The sequence below is a fragment of the Myotis daubentonii genome, chromosome 13 (assembly GCF_963259705.1).
Source record: "Myotis daubentonii chromosome 13, mMyoDau2.1, whole genome shotgun sequence".
Classification (NCBI taxonomy): Eukaryota; Metazoa; Chordata; class Mammalia; order Chiroptera; family Vespertilionidae; genus Myotis; species Myotis daubentonii.
In genome coordinates, this window is record NC_081852.1 from 39125683 (window position 1) to 39138008 (window position 12326).

At 42.9% G+C, this 12326-nt stretch overlaps 1 protein-coding gene across 4 annotated transcripts in view; it reads left to right on the plus strand.

The window, feature by feature from the left end:
• The window catches only part of PCGF5 (polycomb group ring finger 5), a 108917-nt gene that overhangs the window by 39887 nt on the left and 56704 nt on the right, over positions 1-12326 (plus strand). For 2 of the 4 annotated variants that reach the window (XM_059662816.1, XM_059662817.1), the window contains exon 1: positions 10651-10812. The exons of 1 other annotated variant lie outside the window; for it this stretch is intronic. The gene's annotated coding sequence lies outside the window, so the exon portion shown is untranslated. Of the gene's footprint in view, positions 1-10650; positions 10813-12326 lie in introns of those variants that run through there. One more of the 4 variants, XM_059662814.1, reaches the window with a different exon arrangement.

The window sequence follows — 12326 nt, forward strand, 5'->3', positions numbered from 1 at the left end:
AGAATGTTTTGGTTTAATTCTCCCTTTCTCTTTGTTGGTAGACTTTCTCCATTTGTGACATAGGAGAAAGGTAGGATTGTGGCAGACCTTTACAATGAAGACTCAAAGCTGGCTTCTAATTCTCTGAGCCATTTGATGATGGTGATGGTGAGGAGGAGGAGGAGGAGACCACCACCTTTTGGAGGTGAAGCTATGGGAATTGTAGAAGTGATCGACCCTGGGCCACAGGAAGCTTCTAATGGCTGTGTCTATGCACATTCACAGAGATCATCTCCAGGTCAGGGACTGGCAAACTATCCCAAGGGTCAAATCTGGGCCACTGTCTGTTTCTTAAATAAGTTTCTTGGAACACGGCTACATACATCTCTATATAGTTTTTGGTAGCTTTTGCCCGATACGGGCAGAGTTGAATAGTTGGAACTATGGCCCACAAAGCCTAAAATTTTTACCATCTAACCCATTACAGATAAAATTTGCTGACCCCCTACTTTAGGTAATGTTTCATAATTGTGCAACTATATAATTGAAGAATTTCAAGGCCTGTTAGAGATTATGTACTTCAAGTCTAAAGTGATTTTATAGATCGGCAGGTCGAAGCTCATGAAATGACTTGCCAAGGGTCTTACTGTTTGTTGGTGATTTTCCTTTGCTTTTTCTAAAAGAGAAGATTTTTTTCCCCCCATAACTTTATTTCAAGATACACAGAACAAAAATTCATCATTTAACCATTTTATCTGGACAGTTTAGTGGCATTAAGTACAACAATATGAATATATTGGTACAACAATATGAATAAATTGCTCATAATATGAATATACTGTTGTACAACCATCACCACCGTCCTTCTCCAGGACTTTGCCATCTTCCCAAACTGAAACTCTTTACTCATTAAACAATAACGCTCTGTTCCCCCTGCCCCAGTCTCTGGAACTTCCATTCTACTTTCTGTCTCTATGAATTTGACTACTTCAAGTACTTCATATAAGTGGGGTCATATAATAATTGTCCTTTTGTGACTGGCTAATCCACAATATTTTTATTTGAAGGAAATATGCTTTACAGAAACAGGAGAAGTCCAGCCTTGTCCCTGACTGATTCACCACTGGACTTGGTCCAGAGTAAGCTGATCAGATTTTCTTAACTTCCTCAGCTCTAAAATGATACATCTTTTCCTGAAGAATACAACACAATATCATGATGTTAGTCACTTAAAATTACAAAGGAAGATCTCAAAATTTAAGTGGAATAGTCACAAAATATTAACTTTGAAGCTCAGGTATGTGCTTCCGGTATTTTGGTATTATTTGTGAGAACACAAAAGAATACTCATACAGTGACTTTGGGAATCAGAGCCAAAGATGAAGGATGATAACTCAGGTCTCATGACCCACTCCTGGGTAGGATCAAGCATACTTCTCTGGTGACTAGTTCTGAGTTTGTCAAGTTCAGTGTCTTCCTGTCCAAGGCAGTGTTGCCTACACATTGTCCACATCTTGTGCTTTGTACTTCCCTTTTGTGAGCTTCATACTCTTCATTCCTTTTCTATTTACACAAAGTTATTTCAGACGGGGTAGAATAGAATTGATTACATTTTAGGTTACTAACTATGTCACATTTAAGTTCTGCCTTTCTAAGACTATACCCAGGTCACTCAGCTAGAGTTCTGAGTGTTCATAACTCCTTAGACTCCCATGGACATGCTATTTCCTGGTTTCAACTTGAGATGAGTAATTTAAGCCATGCTTTTCATATTTTACTCAGTTAGCACTTCGAGATAAAACTTATTGTGAAATTCTTGTAGAGGGAGGAAGGGCACCTGGCAGGAAAGTTAGGTGACCAAATTCTGCCTCCATGTACTAGTTAAATGAAAATAAATTGTACTAAGGCATTTGTCTAAGTATATGTTGGCCATCAGGCCGTAAATTATATCCTGTTTTTATTGCTGTTTTGTCCCAATAGCAGGGAAGGTTATGGGTATGAAATTCTTAAAATTAATTCAGCAAGCATTTGTGTGCTTACTATGTACTAAGTGCATTACTTGTATTAGCTCCTATAATCTTCTTAAAAACTCCTGAGATTTGTACTTTTATTATATCCATTTAAGGGATGAGAAAACTGAGACCCAAAATAGTTCTTTGCCCTATGACACTTAGCCAGTAAGAGGTTGTGCCAGAATTTGAATGTGAGTAGTCTTGATTGCAAATTCAGATTTCATTTGTTTGCATGTTCATTTGTCCATTCATTCAACCAATATTTAATGAGCGCCTATTATGTTTTCGACTTGATTCCAGGGATACAGCTGTAATGATAAATTCCTTGCCCTCACAGAGCTCATACTTTGTTAACCACTTTTCTATTAAGCCATCTTGCCTTCTCATTCATCACCTCACCTATGATACTTTGATGCTGGTGCTTTTTTACAGCTTCTCATTAAGGAAGGTATCAAATGAAGGTTTGGTAAATGGCAGGAGTTTTTCCAGTCAGCTAGGATGACTTCTTTCAACAGGCAGAATTGAAGAAACCATTGAAGATAAATATTGTTTCTTTCTTCTTGAATTATCAAAGATATGTTATCACAGCATCTGAGACTACTGTAGGGTTTATCACCCTGACGGTCATTTAGTAAGGATTTTGTACGTTATATTATTGGTGCTGTCCACTGCTTTAATTTAAGCCAGTTTTCTCTTAGCTTTTCTTCAAACGTATTTAAAAATCAACCGGCATCTTAGTCAAGTTGAACATAGTATGGACATATTAACTTGCCCTTTTGTTTTCAAGAAGTTTTTTGTTGTTATAGTTGTTTTTGAAGCATATTTGGTGGTTTGCCATCTTCTTTCAGATACTCTTTCTTTCATCCTTCTGGCTTCCCAGCCTCCTAGCCAGCAAAATGTTTCAGTTAATACCCTGCTAAAGTGTTATAACTAAAACCTCCTGTTCTCCTATGGAGTAAGAAGTCTACTAATCCTGGTGAGCTGGGAATAGATAGCTCAAGAGATGGCTCATAAGGGCTTAATTATGACCCTTCTGGAGAATTTGCATTTTAATGGAAAACATTTCTGCTACCCCTTCATTTGAGGGGAGTGGATAAAAATTTAACACACTAAGTCTACACCAAGCATGTCAAACTCTGCTGGCGGGCCGCATGCCTCGTTTATGTTTATTTAAATGAGGCATGCAGCCTGGCGGCCGCGAGTTTAACATGATTGGTCTACACTGTTGAACTAACCCACATTATTAAACATTTTGGGGGAACTGGTTTTCTTTGTGTGATTTTGAATTGCTTAGTGAAATATTTAGGTTTCCACATCTTGATTTTTTTAAATGGGTGTGATGAACATTGGTGCAGAGGAAGGAGTACTTTCTGACCATTGCATGTCTTATTTTATGCTGTGTCCCGGACCCACTGATTGTCATGCCTGGAGTATCTCATTTGTTCTACAGACAATCTTTGGATATGTCTTAGTATCAGGACCTCTGCTGGGTGGTACTATTCAACTGCTGGTGGTTCACAAAATTACCACTTAGACCTTGTACTTTTTATAGTTTGCAATGTAAAAAAGCCCTTCTCAATAATCATCTCATTTAATCTTCTATATGCTCATTATCACAACACACAAGTATATAAAGGTCTTCCCTGTAGACCAGTGATTAAGATGATATTAATCTCAATTTCCATAGGAAGAACATGAAGCCAAAGGAAATTAAGTGATTTGTCCTGACTAAAAACCACGTTCTCTTGACTGAGTCTGGGGACCTTTCTTCCAAATCTAAGCCATAGCTGCCTGTAAAATCAGGACCTGTTCATCCCTGTGCCTCGTCTCCTTTGATACTTGAATGATTGTGTTACTGAGTTTCTGTAATGCATTTGCTCGAATTGAATTTCATATCCTTTTTTTTGGTAGGACATTTTTTTTTCTAATTTTTCTACAACCACTCCTAAACTTAGAATCATCCACATTCAGATTTGATGGAATATTCTTAGTATCTGCATTTAAGTTATTTGTTCATTTATGATCCTCAGCAATGTAATCTGACCTCCCAAAATAACAGTTGCTGTTCTATAGTGATGTTTTAAAATATCACAGCCCTGATAATTGGAGTAAATCCAGTTTTTCCTTAGAGTCTGTACTTATTTTAGTGATAGTCTCTCTTCTTTCTGTGGTAAATGGAACTAGCTTCAGCCAACTGTTGACATCACAGTAAAGAAAATAAAGTTAGTTTTTCTGACTCTCAAAGGGGGAAAAATTGTCGACCTGTCTCTTTAGCATAATGTATTTCAAGCACTTTGAAATATTTAGTTAGCTAGTTGCACAGCCTTTCACAGGCTAATCTTGTCCCTGTACTCATGCTACTTATCTGTACCCACTCTTAGTATATTGACTTAATTTATCTTCCTTTTTTCTGGCTTTCTCATTTAATACTATAACTTCTGCTGTTTTACCTTGTTGTCTTTGTAACTGGCAGAGTCTTAATCATATGGGACTAATTTCTTAACCACCTATGGCATTCCATCTTTCAACTGGAGTTTTTGTCTTTTGATCAGGTTCCACTTAACATTTCATTAATAAATTTGGTATATTGCTCTATAATTGTCTCTTGTGGATAAGTCTGTACTCCCTGGTGTGATTTTAATTAGTAGTCCTACAGGCAGCTCATCCTGTGTAAAGATCCCTCCAAGAAGAAACTAAAGAAAGAATACACAGAATATGTTTTCGATTGTGTGCAATCATTCAGCTTTTCAGTCAGTATTTATTTGAATGCCTGCAATTTGCCATCCACTCTGCTGGGGATGTACAGACAAGCAATGTGTCTTGTCTACTGGGCTTACACTAGTAGTTTGTCCAGACAGGTGTATCAGATAATCCAAGACAGTGTGATGTGGGACTTGAGAGAATTAGTATGAGTTGTTACGTATGTATGTGGTGTATGTATATTGAGGAAACTCTTAAGCAACTTTGAGGTGTCTGGGAAGGTGGCCTTTGAGATCATCTGATACCTAACAGGATAAATAACAGTTGGTCAGGTTTTGCAAGGGTGGGGAGATTAAGATAGGGTGCTCATTTGAAAGAAGACCCTTCTCTCTAGCCAGAGGGTAAAAAGGTTCATTATGGCTGCAGCATGAAGTCCAAGGGAGAGGCTGTAGAAGTGACAGGGGTCCAGAAAGGGCTTATTAAGTGTTTGGCTTTATCCTAAGAACAAGGGCTTTTTTTTTTTTTTTTAAGGCCAGGGAGCAGATGATCAAATTTGTAGTTAGAGTTCTCTGACTGTGCTGTGGAGAATGTTTTGGCAGAGAAGAGTTGTAGGGAGACTGCTTAAGAGTTCATTGAAGTAATGGAAAGTAGAGATGAGAGTGATCTGAACCAGGGTAGGTTAAGTGGAAGGATTCAAGAGACATTTAGCAAAGAGAGTCCTTGAGAATTATTGATTGCAGGAGAGGGCTGCATAAGAGAAAAAGAGACACGGTCAAGGGTGATTGGAAGTCTTTCAGTTCTCTGTTCCCCTCCCATTCCTCCACCATTGATTTTAGGCAGTCATAGATTTTGAGCTGTAATATCCATGGCCATAAAATAAATATACTTGGACCTAGTAGGACACTTTAAATTTTAATATATTCTAAGATCTCTGTAAGAAGATTTTTAGAATACAAAGGGTAGTTTTATGTGAGAAATATTCCATGTTAAAAGACTAAATAGCATTACTTAAGATATATAAAATAATTTACAAGAAAAAGTCATATTATTTAATATTTCAGGCAAATGTAAAGATATAACCCTATTTTTAAAATGTTATGCCATTAAACAGCAGTTCAGCAATTCATTGATGATATATATTCATTAGATAAGGAAGGAATCTGAACTTTTCAGTACAGAAATTACCCATCCATTGCCCAGCCTTAATGGAAATAAAAATCTAGACATAAAATATAAAGTAATGAAAACATTTGTTAGGTATATAGATAGTTTCAAGTAGTTCGAAGGGTTGTCAAGAGCCATATGTGGTTCCCTGGACGAATGTCGATCAGTGCTCAAATGAAACAAGTTACTTTGGGATTATGCTTCTTTGATGGGGAATCACCAGTGTCCAGTTCACTCCTAAATACCATCCAGACAGCTATTTCCTGCCCTCTCTTCATCCATTCTTCTCTCCCTTTGTTCCTTTAAAGTTAACTTATTTCTTACCAGACGGCCCTTCAATTCTTGGACTTGAGAAGTTCTCTTGAGAGGTGTAAAATAATATGGAATTGGTACCTTTGTTTTGGTCTTGGCTTTACCAAAATCAGCTCTGTGGTTATGAATTTGCCACTTTTCAGGATCTTGCTTTCTACCTGTGAAAAATGAGAAAGCTGAAGTAGATTAGTGATAAGGGAACTCCCAGCTATGATTCTTTTTTTTTTTTTTTTTTTTTTTTTTTTGTTTTTCAATTAAATCTTTATTGTTCAGATTATTACATTTGTTCCTCTTTTTTTTTCCCCCCATAACTCCCCTCCTCCCAGTTCCCGCCCCACCCTCCGCCCTCACTCCCCACCCACTGTCCTCATCCATAGGTGCACGATTTTTGTCCAGTCTCTTCCCACATCTCCCACACCCCTTTCCCCCCCAAGAATAGTCAGTCCATTCCCTTTCTATGTCCCTGATTCTATTATAATCAACAGTTCATTCTGTTCATCAGATTATTTATTCACTTGATTCTTAGATTCACTTGTTGATAGATGCATATTTGTTGTTCATAATTTGTATCTTTACCTTTTTCTTCCTCTTCCTCTTCTTAAAGGATACCTTTCAGCATTTCATATAATCCTGGTTTGGTGGTGATGAACTCCTTTAGCTTTTCCTTATCTGTGAAGCTCTTTATCTGACCTTCAATTCTGAATGATAGCTTTGCTGGATAAAGTAATCTTGGTTGTAGGTTCTTGCTATTCATCACTTTGAATATTTCTTGCCACTCCCTTCTGGCCTGCAAAGTTTCTGTTGAGAAATCAGCTGACAGTCGTATGGGTATTCCCTTGTAGGTAACTGAGTTTCTTTCTCTTGTTGTTTTTAAGATTCTCTCTTTATCTTTTGCTCTTGGCATTTTAATTATGATGTGTCTTGGTGTGGTCCTCTTTGGATTCCTTTTGTTTGGGGTTCTCCGCGCTTCTTGGACCTGTAAGTCCATTTCTTTCACCAGGTGGGGGAAGTTTTCTGTCATTATTTCTTCAAATAGGTTTTCAATATCTTGCTCTCTCTCATCTTCTGGCACCCCTATAATTCTGATGTTGGTACGCTTGAAGTTGTCCCAGAGGCTCCTTACACTATCCTCGCATTTTTGGATTCTTTTTTCATTTTGCTTTTCCGGTTGGATGTTTTTTGCTTCCTCGCATTTCAAATCATTGACTTGATTCTTGCGCTCCTCTGGTCTGCTGTCGGGCGTCTGTATAATATTCGTTATTTCAGTCCGTGTGTGCTTAATTTCTAGTTGGTTCCCCAATATAAGATCGAGGGTCTTATTAGTTTTCGTGTAGATCTCATTAAGTTTATCGGCAGCTTCTAAACAGTTCTTGAGAGACCTTAAAAGTGTGGTTCTGAACTCTATTTCTTCCTTTGACAATTTTGTCCTGTTTCTTTGTCTCCGCATTTTGTTATGCTTCCTTGGTGCACCCCCTAGTGGTCTTTGTTCGCAGTCTTATAGATAAATCTTGATTGTTGTAGCTAATTCCAGGGAGGGTTTGACCTCCAGGCCAAGTGGCTATGAGAATCAGCTGTGTCAGCAGTGAGAGAACTTCTGTCCTCTAGGGAGGTGCTAATCTAGCCTTTGCCTGAGGCTATCCGGCAAATGCCTCTGTGCAGGGCTTGGGCGGGGCGGGTCGCACAGGATCAACAGGGTGGGCCGGAGAGAGCAGTTATGGCGGCTCTCAGTCCTGTCCCCAGGGGCTCTGCCTCTCTGAGTCCCAGCACCCCCTGCAAAGCTGGGAGAGAAAGCTGCACTCGCTCTGACCGAAGCCAGACAGTCCCGCTTCTCCCGTTTGAGTCTGGGTCCCTAAAGACTCGCCCGGATCTGGAGCTCAGAGTCTGCGACTCCCTCCCGATTGAAAACGCCAACCGCGCCCTCCGCCGCCAGCCCGCTCCGCACACTCCGCACCTCAGAATTTGACTTCAGCACTGCGCCTCCTCTGAGTGTCCATATGCGTTTCTCTTTCCTCCTAGTTGTAGGACTTCCACTCAGCCAGCGTTCCTGTGGTTCTGGGTGATGTCCGTTCCGTGTTTTAGTTTCACTTTTGAAGTAGTTGTTCAAAGCAGCAAACTCCGGCGTTAACCTATGCCGCCATCTTGGTTCTCCCAGCTATGATTCTTTTGTCTGCCTTTGCTTCTTCCTGGCCCTGCATATCCAGTTGCTTCCAGGCCTTTGTTTACTGAGGGTCCCGCAGGTACTTGAGATTTGTTATCAGAGCCACCCCTCATATTGAGGCTTCTAAGGTTTGTTACAGCCCCCACTGTCAGAACCAGGGAACTAAAAAGCGAGCTACTAGAGAGCTGCCCCAGGGGAGAAGAGGAGGCAATGGAGCAGCTGAAAGTCTTATGTTTAAATGCTAGAGAACCTGCACGTAGGTCAGGAAACTTACCCCTTCGTAACATACTCTCTTGCCTTCTCTTTTGTTATTTTTTTAATCAGACAGATGTTTGAATTTTTTATTTTCTTTTTTGTGCTTATGCATTTTTGGTTTTGGGGGTCGGGGATGGGAAAGGTAGGGTGGTTGCTGAAGAAAGGAAAGAATAGACCACTGAACATGTTTTTAGGAACCATGCTGCCTCTAGGGACACATTTCCTTAAAAAGGTGGTAATTCTTTCCTCTACCCTCAAGCCCACCATTTGCCGTATCTATTGTGAGGTACTGCTCTATAGCATCTTTGTGAACCCCCTCCCTCCTTTGTCAATGTAAATCCTCCTAACATCCATTTCTCAAGCTCATTTGTTCAGGGAATGCTAATTAACTCCACTCATAATGTTGATCACCAATCACACTTAAGCCTCCTGGACTTCATGAAATGTTACTCTTTAAAATCTATATTTGAAGTAGGTTCACGTGCAGAGTAGGAAAATCCCAGGTCATATTGTATATGTTGTAGTATGTATGGTAGTTTCTTCCATTACATACTTTAAATGCACTGGAAATAGAGTGACTTATCACATATTGACCTGTTCAGTCTCCGAGATGAAAGATCTGAAGAGTAATCCTTCAGCTATAACGTCATTTGACCTGACTTGTTTTTCATTCTCATTGTGATTGCTGTGAGTTATTGAAGTTGATTCACCTTGGAAATGGGCATGTTGGCTTTAAAAAGATCACCTTTGCCTTAAAAATGTGGTAATTGAATGCTGTTTCTGAAAATGTATTGCTCCTGCTATGATATTACAAATGGTCATTTTAAAATGTTATGTACAGTCTACATAAGTTTAATTATAAATTGGATAGTTTAAGAAGTTGTCCTGGTCTACCTTTTTGGTGTATTTTAAATTTGAAACGAATCTTTGAATACCTATATGGCTGCTGGCTTAGTGGGCATTGGGTTCACTGGTTTGACACTAGAGCCCTCTTCACAGTTGACCGCTCTGGTAATAACCAAGGTGACTCCTGTCAATTGGAGGTAAAGCAAATACTTTGGAGATAAAGCAAATACTTTGCATTAATTCTCCCCTCCCCTTCCACTACTGTCAACTCCCTAACCAACCATCACTGCTCTCACTTCTACCGAAGCAAAGATAATGTAATTGCAACACCTTTTCCTCTTCCTAATACTACACAAGATTGAAAGCTGCCCTTTGTGGATTCCCTTTGTCAAGTTAGTTTTAACTTTTGTTTTACGGGTGGAGATCACACTGTTTTCCCTGCTACCCCGAGATGACCAGATTGCAGTCTTCTAAGAAGCGAAGAACGAGATCTGATTTATGTTTAGCAAAATAATGGCTGTAGTAGAAATTTGTAAGTTTGTAGAATGCAGAATAGGATTGAATGACTTTGAAGAATCTTTTAATGCATGCTTTTGAATACACTTTATTTTGCAATGAATGGTCGTTTGAAGATCTCAAAGTCCACTAGAAGTTATGACCCTTACAGTCATAACTATTTACCTCTCCCCTATAACCCCCTCCCCCACCGTGCTCCCGAGTGCTTACAGTTGTCAACAGTCATGCTGTCGGGACCCACCCCACAGTAGCAAGTCCGTTAATGATTTTTAAACATAAGGTGCAAATGGAAGGATGCCTTCGTCCCCCGCTTGGCCCAGGTGGGACTGGCTTGGGGAAGACGCAGCCCAGAGGAGTTTTGCCGGGTGACTCATTCTCAGCACTGACCTTTGCTGTTAAGCCCGCCAGGAAAACGACACCAGACATTGTTAGGATGAAAAACGACCGGGAGGGGCTGGTGGTGGGGAGATGGACGGAGATAAAATTTGGCCAAGGCTACGTGTCGCACAGCAGCGCGCGGCGGGGCGGGCGGGGCGGCCCCGCACCTGCGTGGAGCACGGGCCCGCGGGCGTGGCGCGGGGGCGTGTCCGGGGCGGGGCCAGGGGCGGGGCCAGTCGCTGGCGCCGGCGGTTGGAAGGGGGTGGAGTTGCCCTTGGGGGCGGCACCGGCCCTGGGCCCGAGGCCCGTCGCGCCCTCTCGTGCCCGAGCCGAGTGGCCCCGCGGAGCCGGCGCGCTCCCGCCTGCAGGGGGAGGGCGGACGGGGCGGCGGGACCGGCCAGGCCTCGGCGGGCGCTGTTTCTCTTTCACTTTCCTTCCTGTGAGGCCGGCGCGCTGGCGTGCGAGGAGCGGCGGCGGCGGCGGCGGCCGCGGGTAGGTACCCGGCGGGTCGGAGGGCGGCCTCGGGGCCGGGACCCCGTCGCTCCCGCGCTCCCGCCCAACTTTGGGCCCGGAGGGCGAGCGGCACCGGCCCCTCCAGGCACCTGCCGCGGCCCGACGCGCCTGGACCGGGAGACTCCTTCGGGGGCGGGGGCGGGGGCGGGGGCGGCCTCCCCTTCGGGGCGGAGAGGGCTGCGGGCTGCCGGCGCCCGGCCGGGGGAAGCGGGCGTCCTCCCCAGCGCAGCGCCGGCAGCCGAGCGGCGTGTCCGCGGGGCCGGCACCTGCGGGGCGGGCGGGGCGGACTGAGCGTGGGGCGCCCGCGGACGTACTGCCGGTCCCGCCGCGGGAGGACGCGGAAAAGTTCCTGCCGCCCCTGCGCTGTCACTGCGCGTCCTGCTTCCTTTCTGCCGTGGGGACCGGGATGTGGGGCTCAGGACCTCCATTCCGCCCCGGGTCCCGACGCGCTTCCCCTTTCCGAGAACTTCGCGTCCTGGGAGCTTCCCTGCGAACCTACCTGTGGGGAGGCGGCCCGAGCCCGGGTCCAGGGGGAAGGCGCGGGCCACGCACGGGTGGCACACGCTCGCGGAAGGTCACGCAGAGCCCAGACCCCTGAGGGTTCATAATGCTCTTTCTGCTGCACCCGCCAGTCTTCCCGGCGGATAGGATGATTACTCGCAGAGCCGGTTTCTTGCACATTCTCAACTCTCAACGGCGATGATGCCTCTTACCTTCCTGGTGGCTTTATGTATACTTACCAATGAATGAACAGCTAAGAGAGGAAAAAAGTTCCTGTTTACAGAATTAAATTTAGTACATCACCCTTTTCATGCTTGTTTCCTAAGAGGATACATTTGTAATAATGAAACCTTTAAAACTTTTTTTTAAAGTAATCTTATGTACAAGTCAACTGTGCAAAAACGTGTCTGGAAAAAACAATGATTTTCAGCTTTTACTGTGTGCTAGTTTTATGTATATTGTCTCATTTAATCATCACCACTCTAGGAGACAGGCAGTCTTATTTTCATTTTACACTTTGACAAAAAAAAACAGACTTAGGATAAGTAACATTGCCCAGGTTATGTAGACATTTACTAAATTCAACCAGTTTCTAGCAAAGAGCTTGTAGCCTAATAGAGGAGATAGAGTGAATGTGTGTGTGTGTGTGTGTGTGTGTGTGTGTGTGTGTGTGTAAATAAACCTAAGTGACTGTTCTACCATATAACCGGTAGCTATGATGGGCACTGACCACCAGGGGGCAGACGCTCAAGGCACAGGCATGGAAACATGGAACAGACTGATGAATCTCAGAGTGAAGGGGGGAGGGGAAGGAAGAGAACTTATATGCATACTAGAGGATTAATGCACTGGATCTCTAGTATAACTATAATTAAACGTTTTTCTGGTTGTAAAGAGGAGACACTGACATTCTTTGTCATTCTTCCTTTGACATTCTTTGCTAACCTGGTAGCAGAATATAAGATAGAGTGAAGGTGAATTGGGTGGCTGTG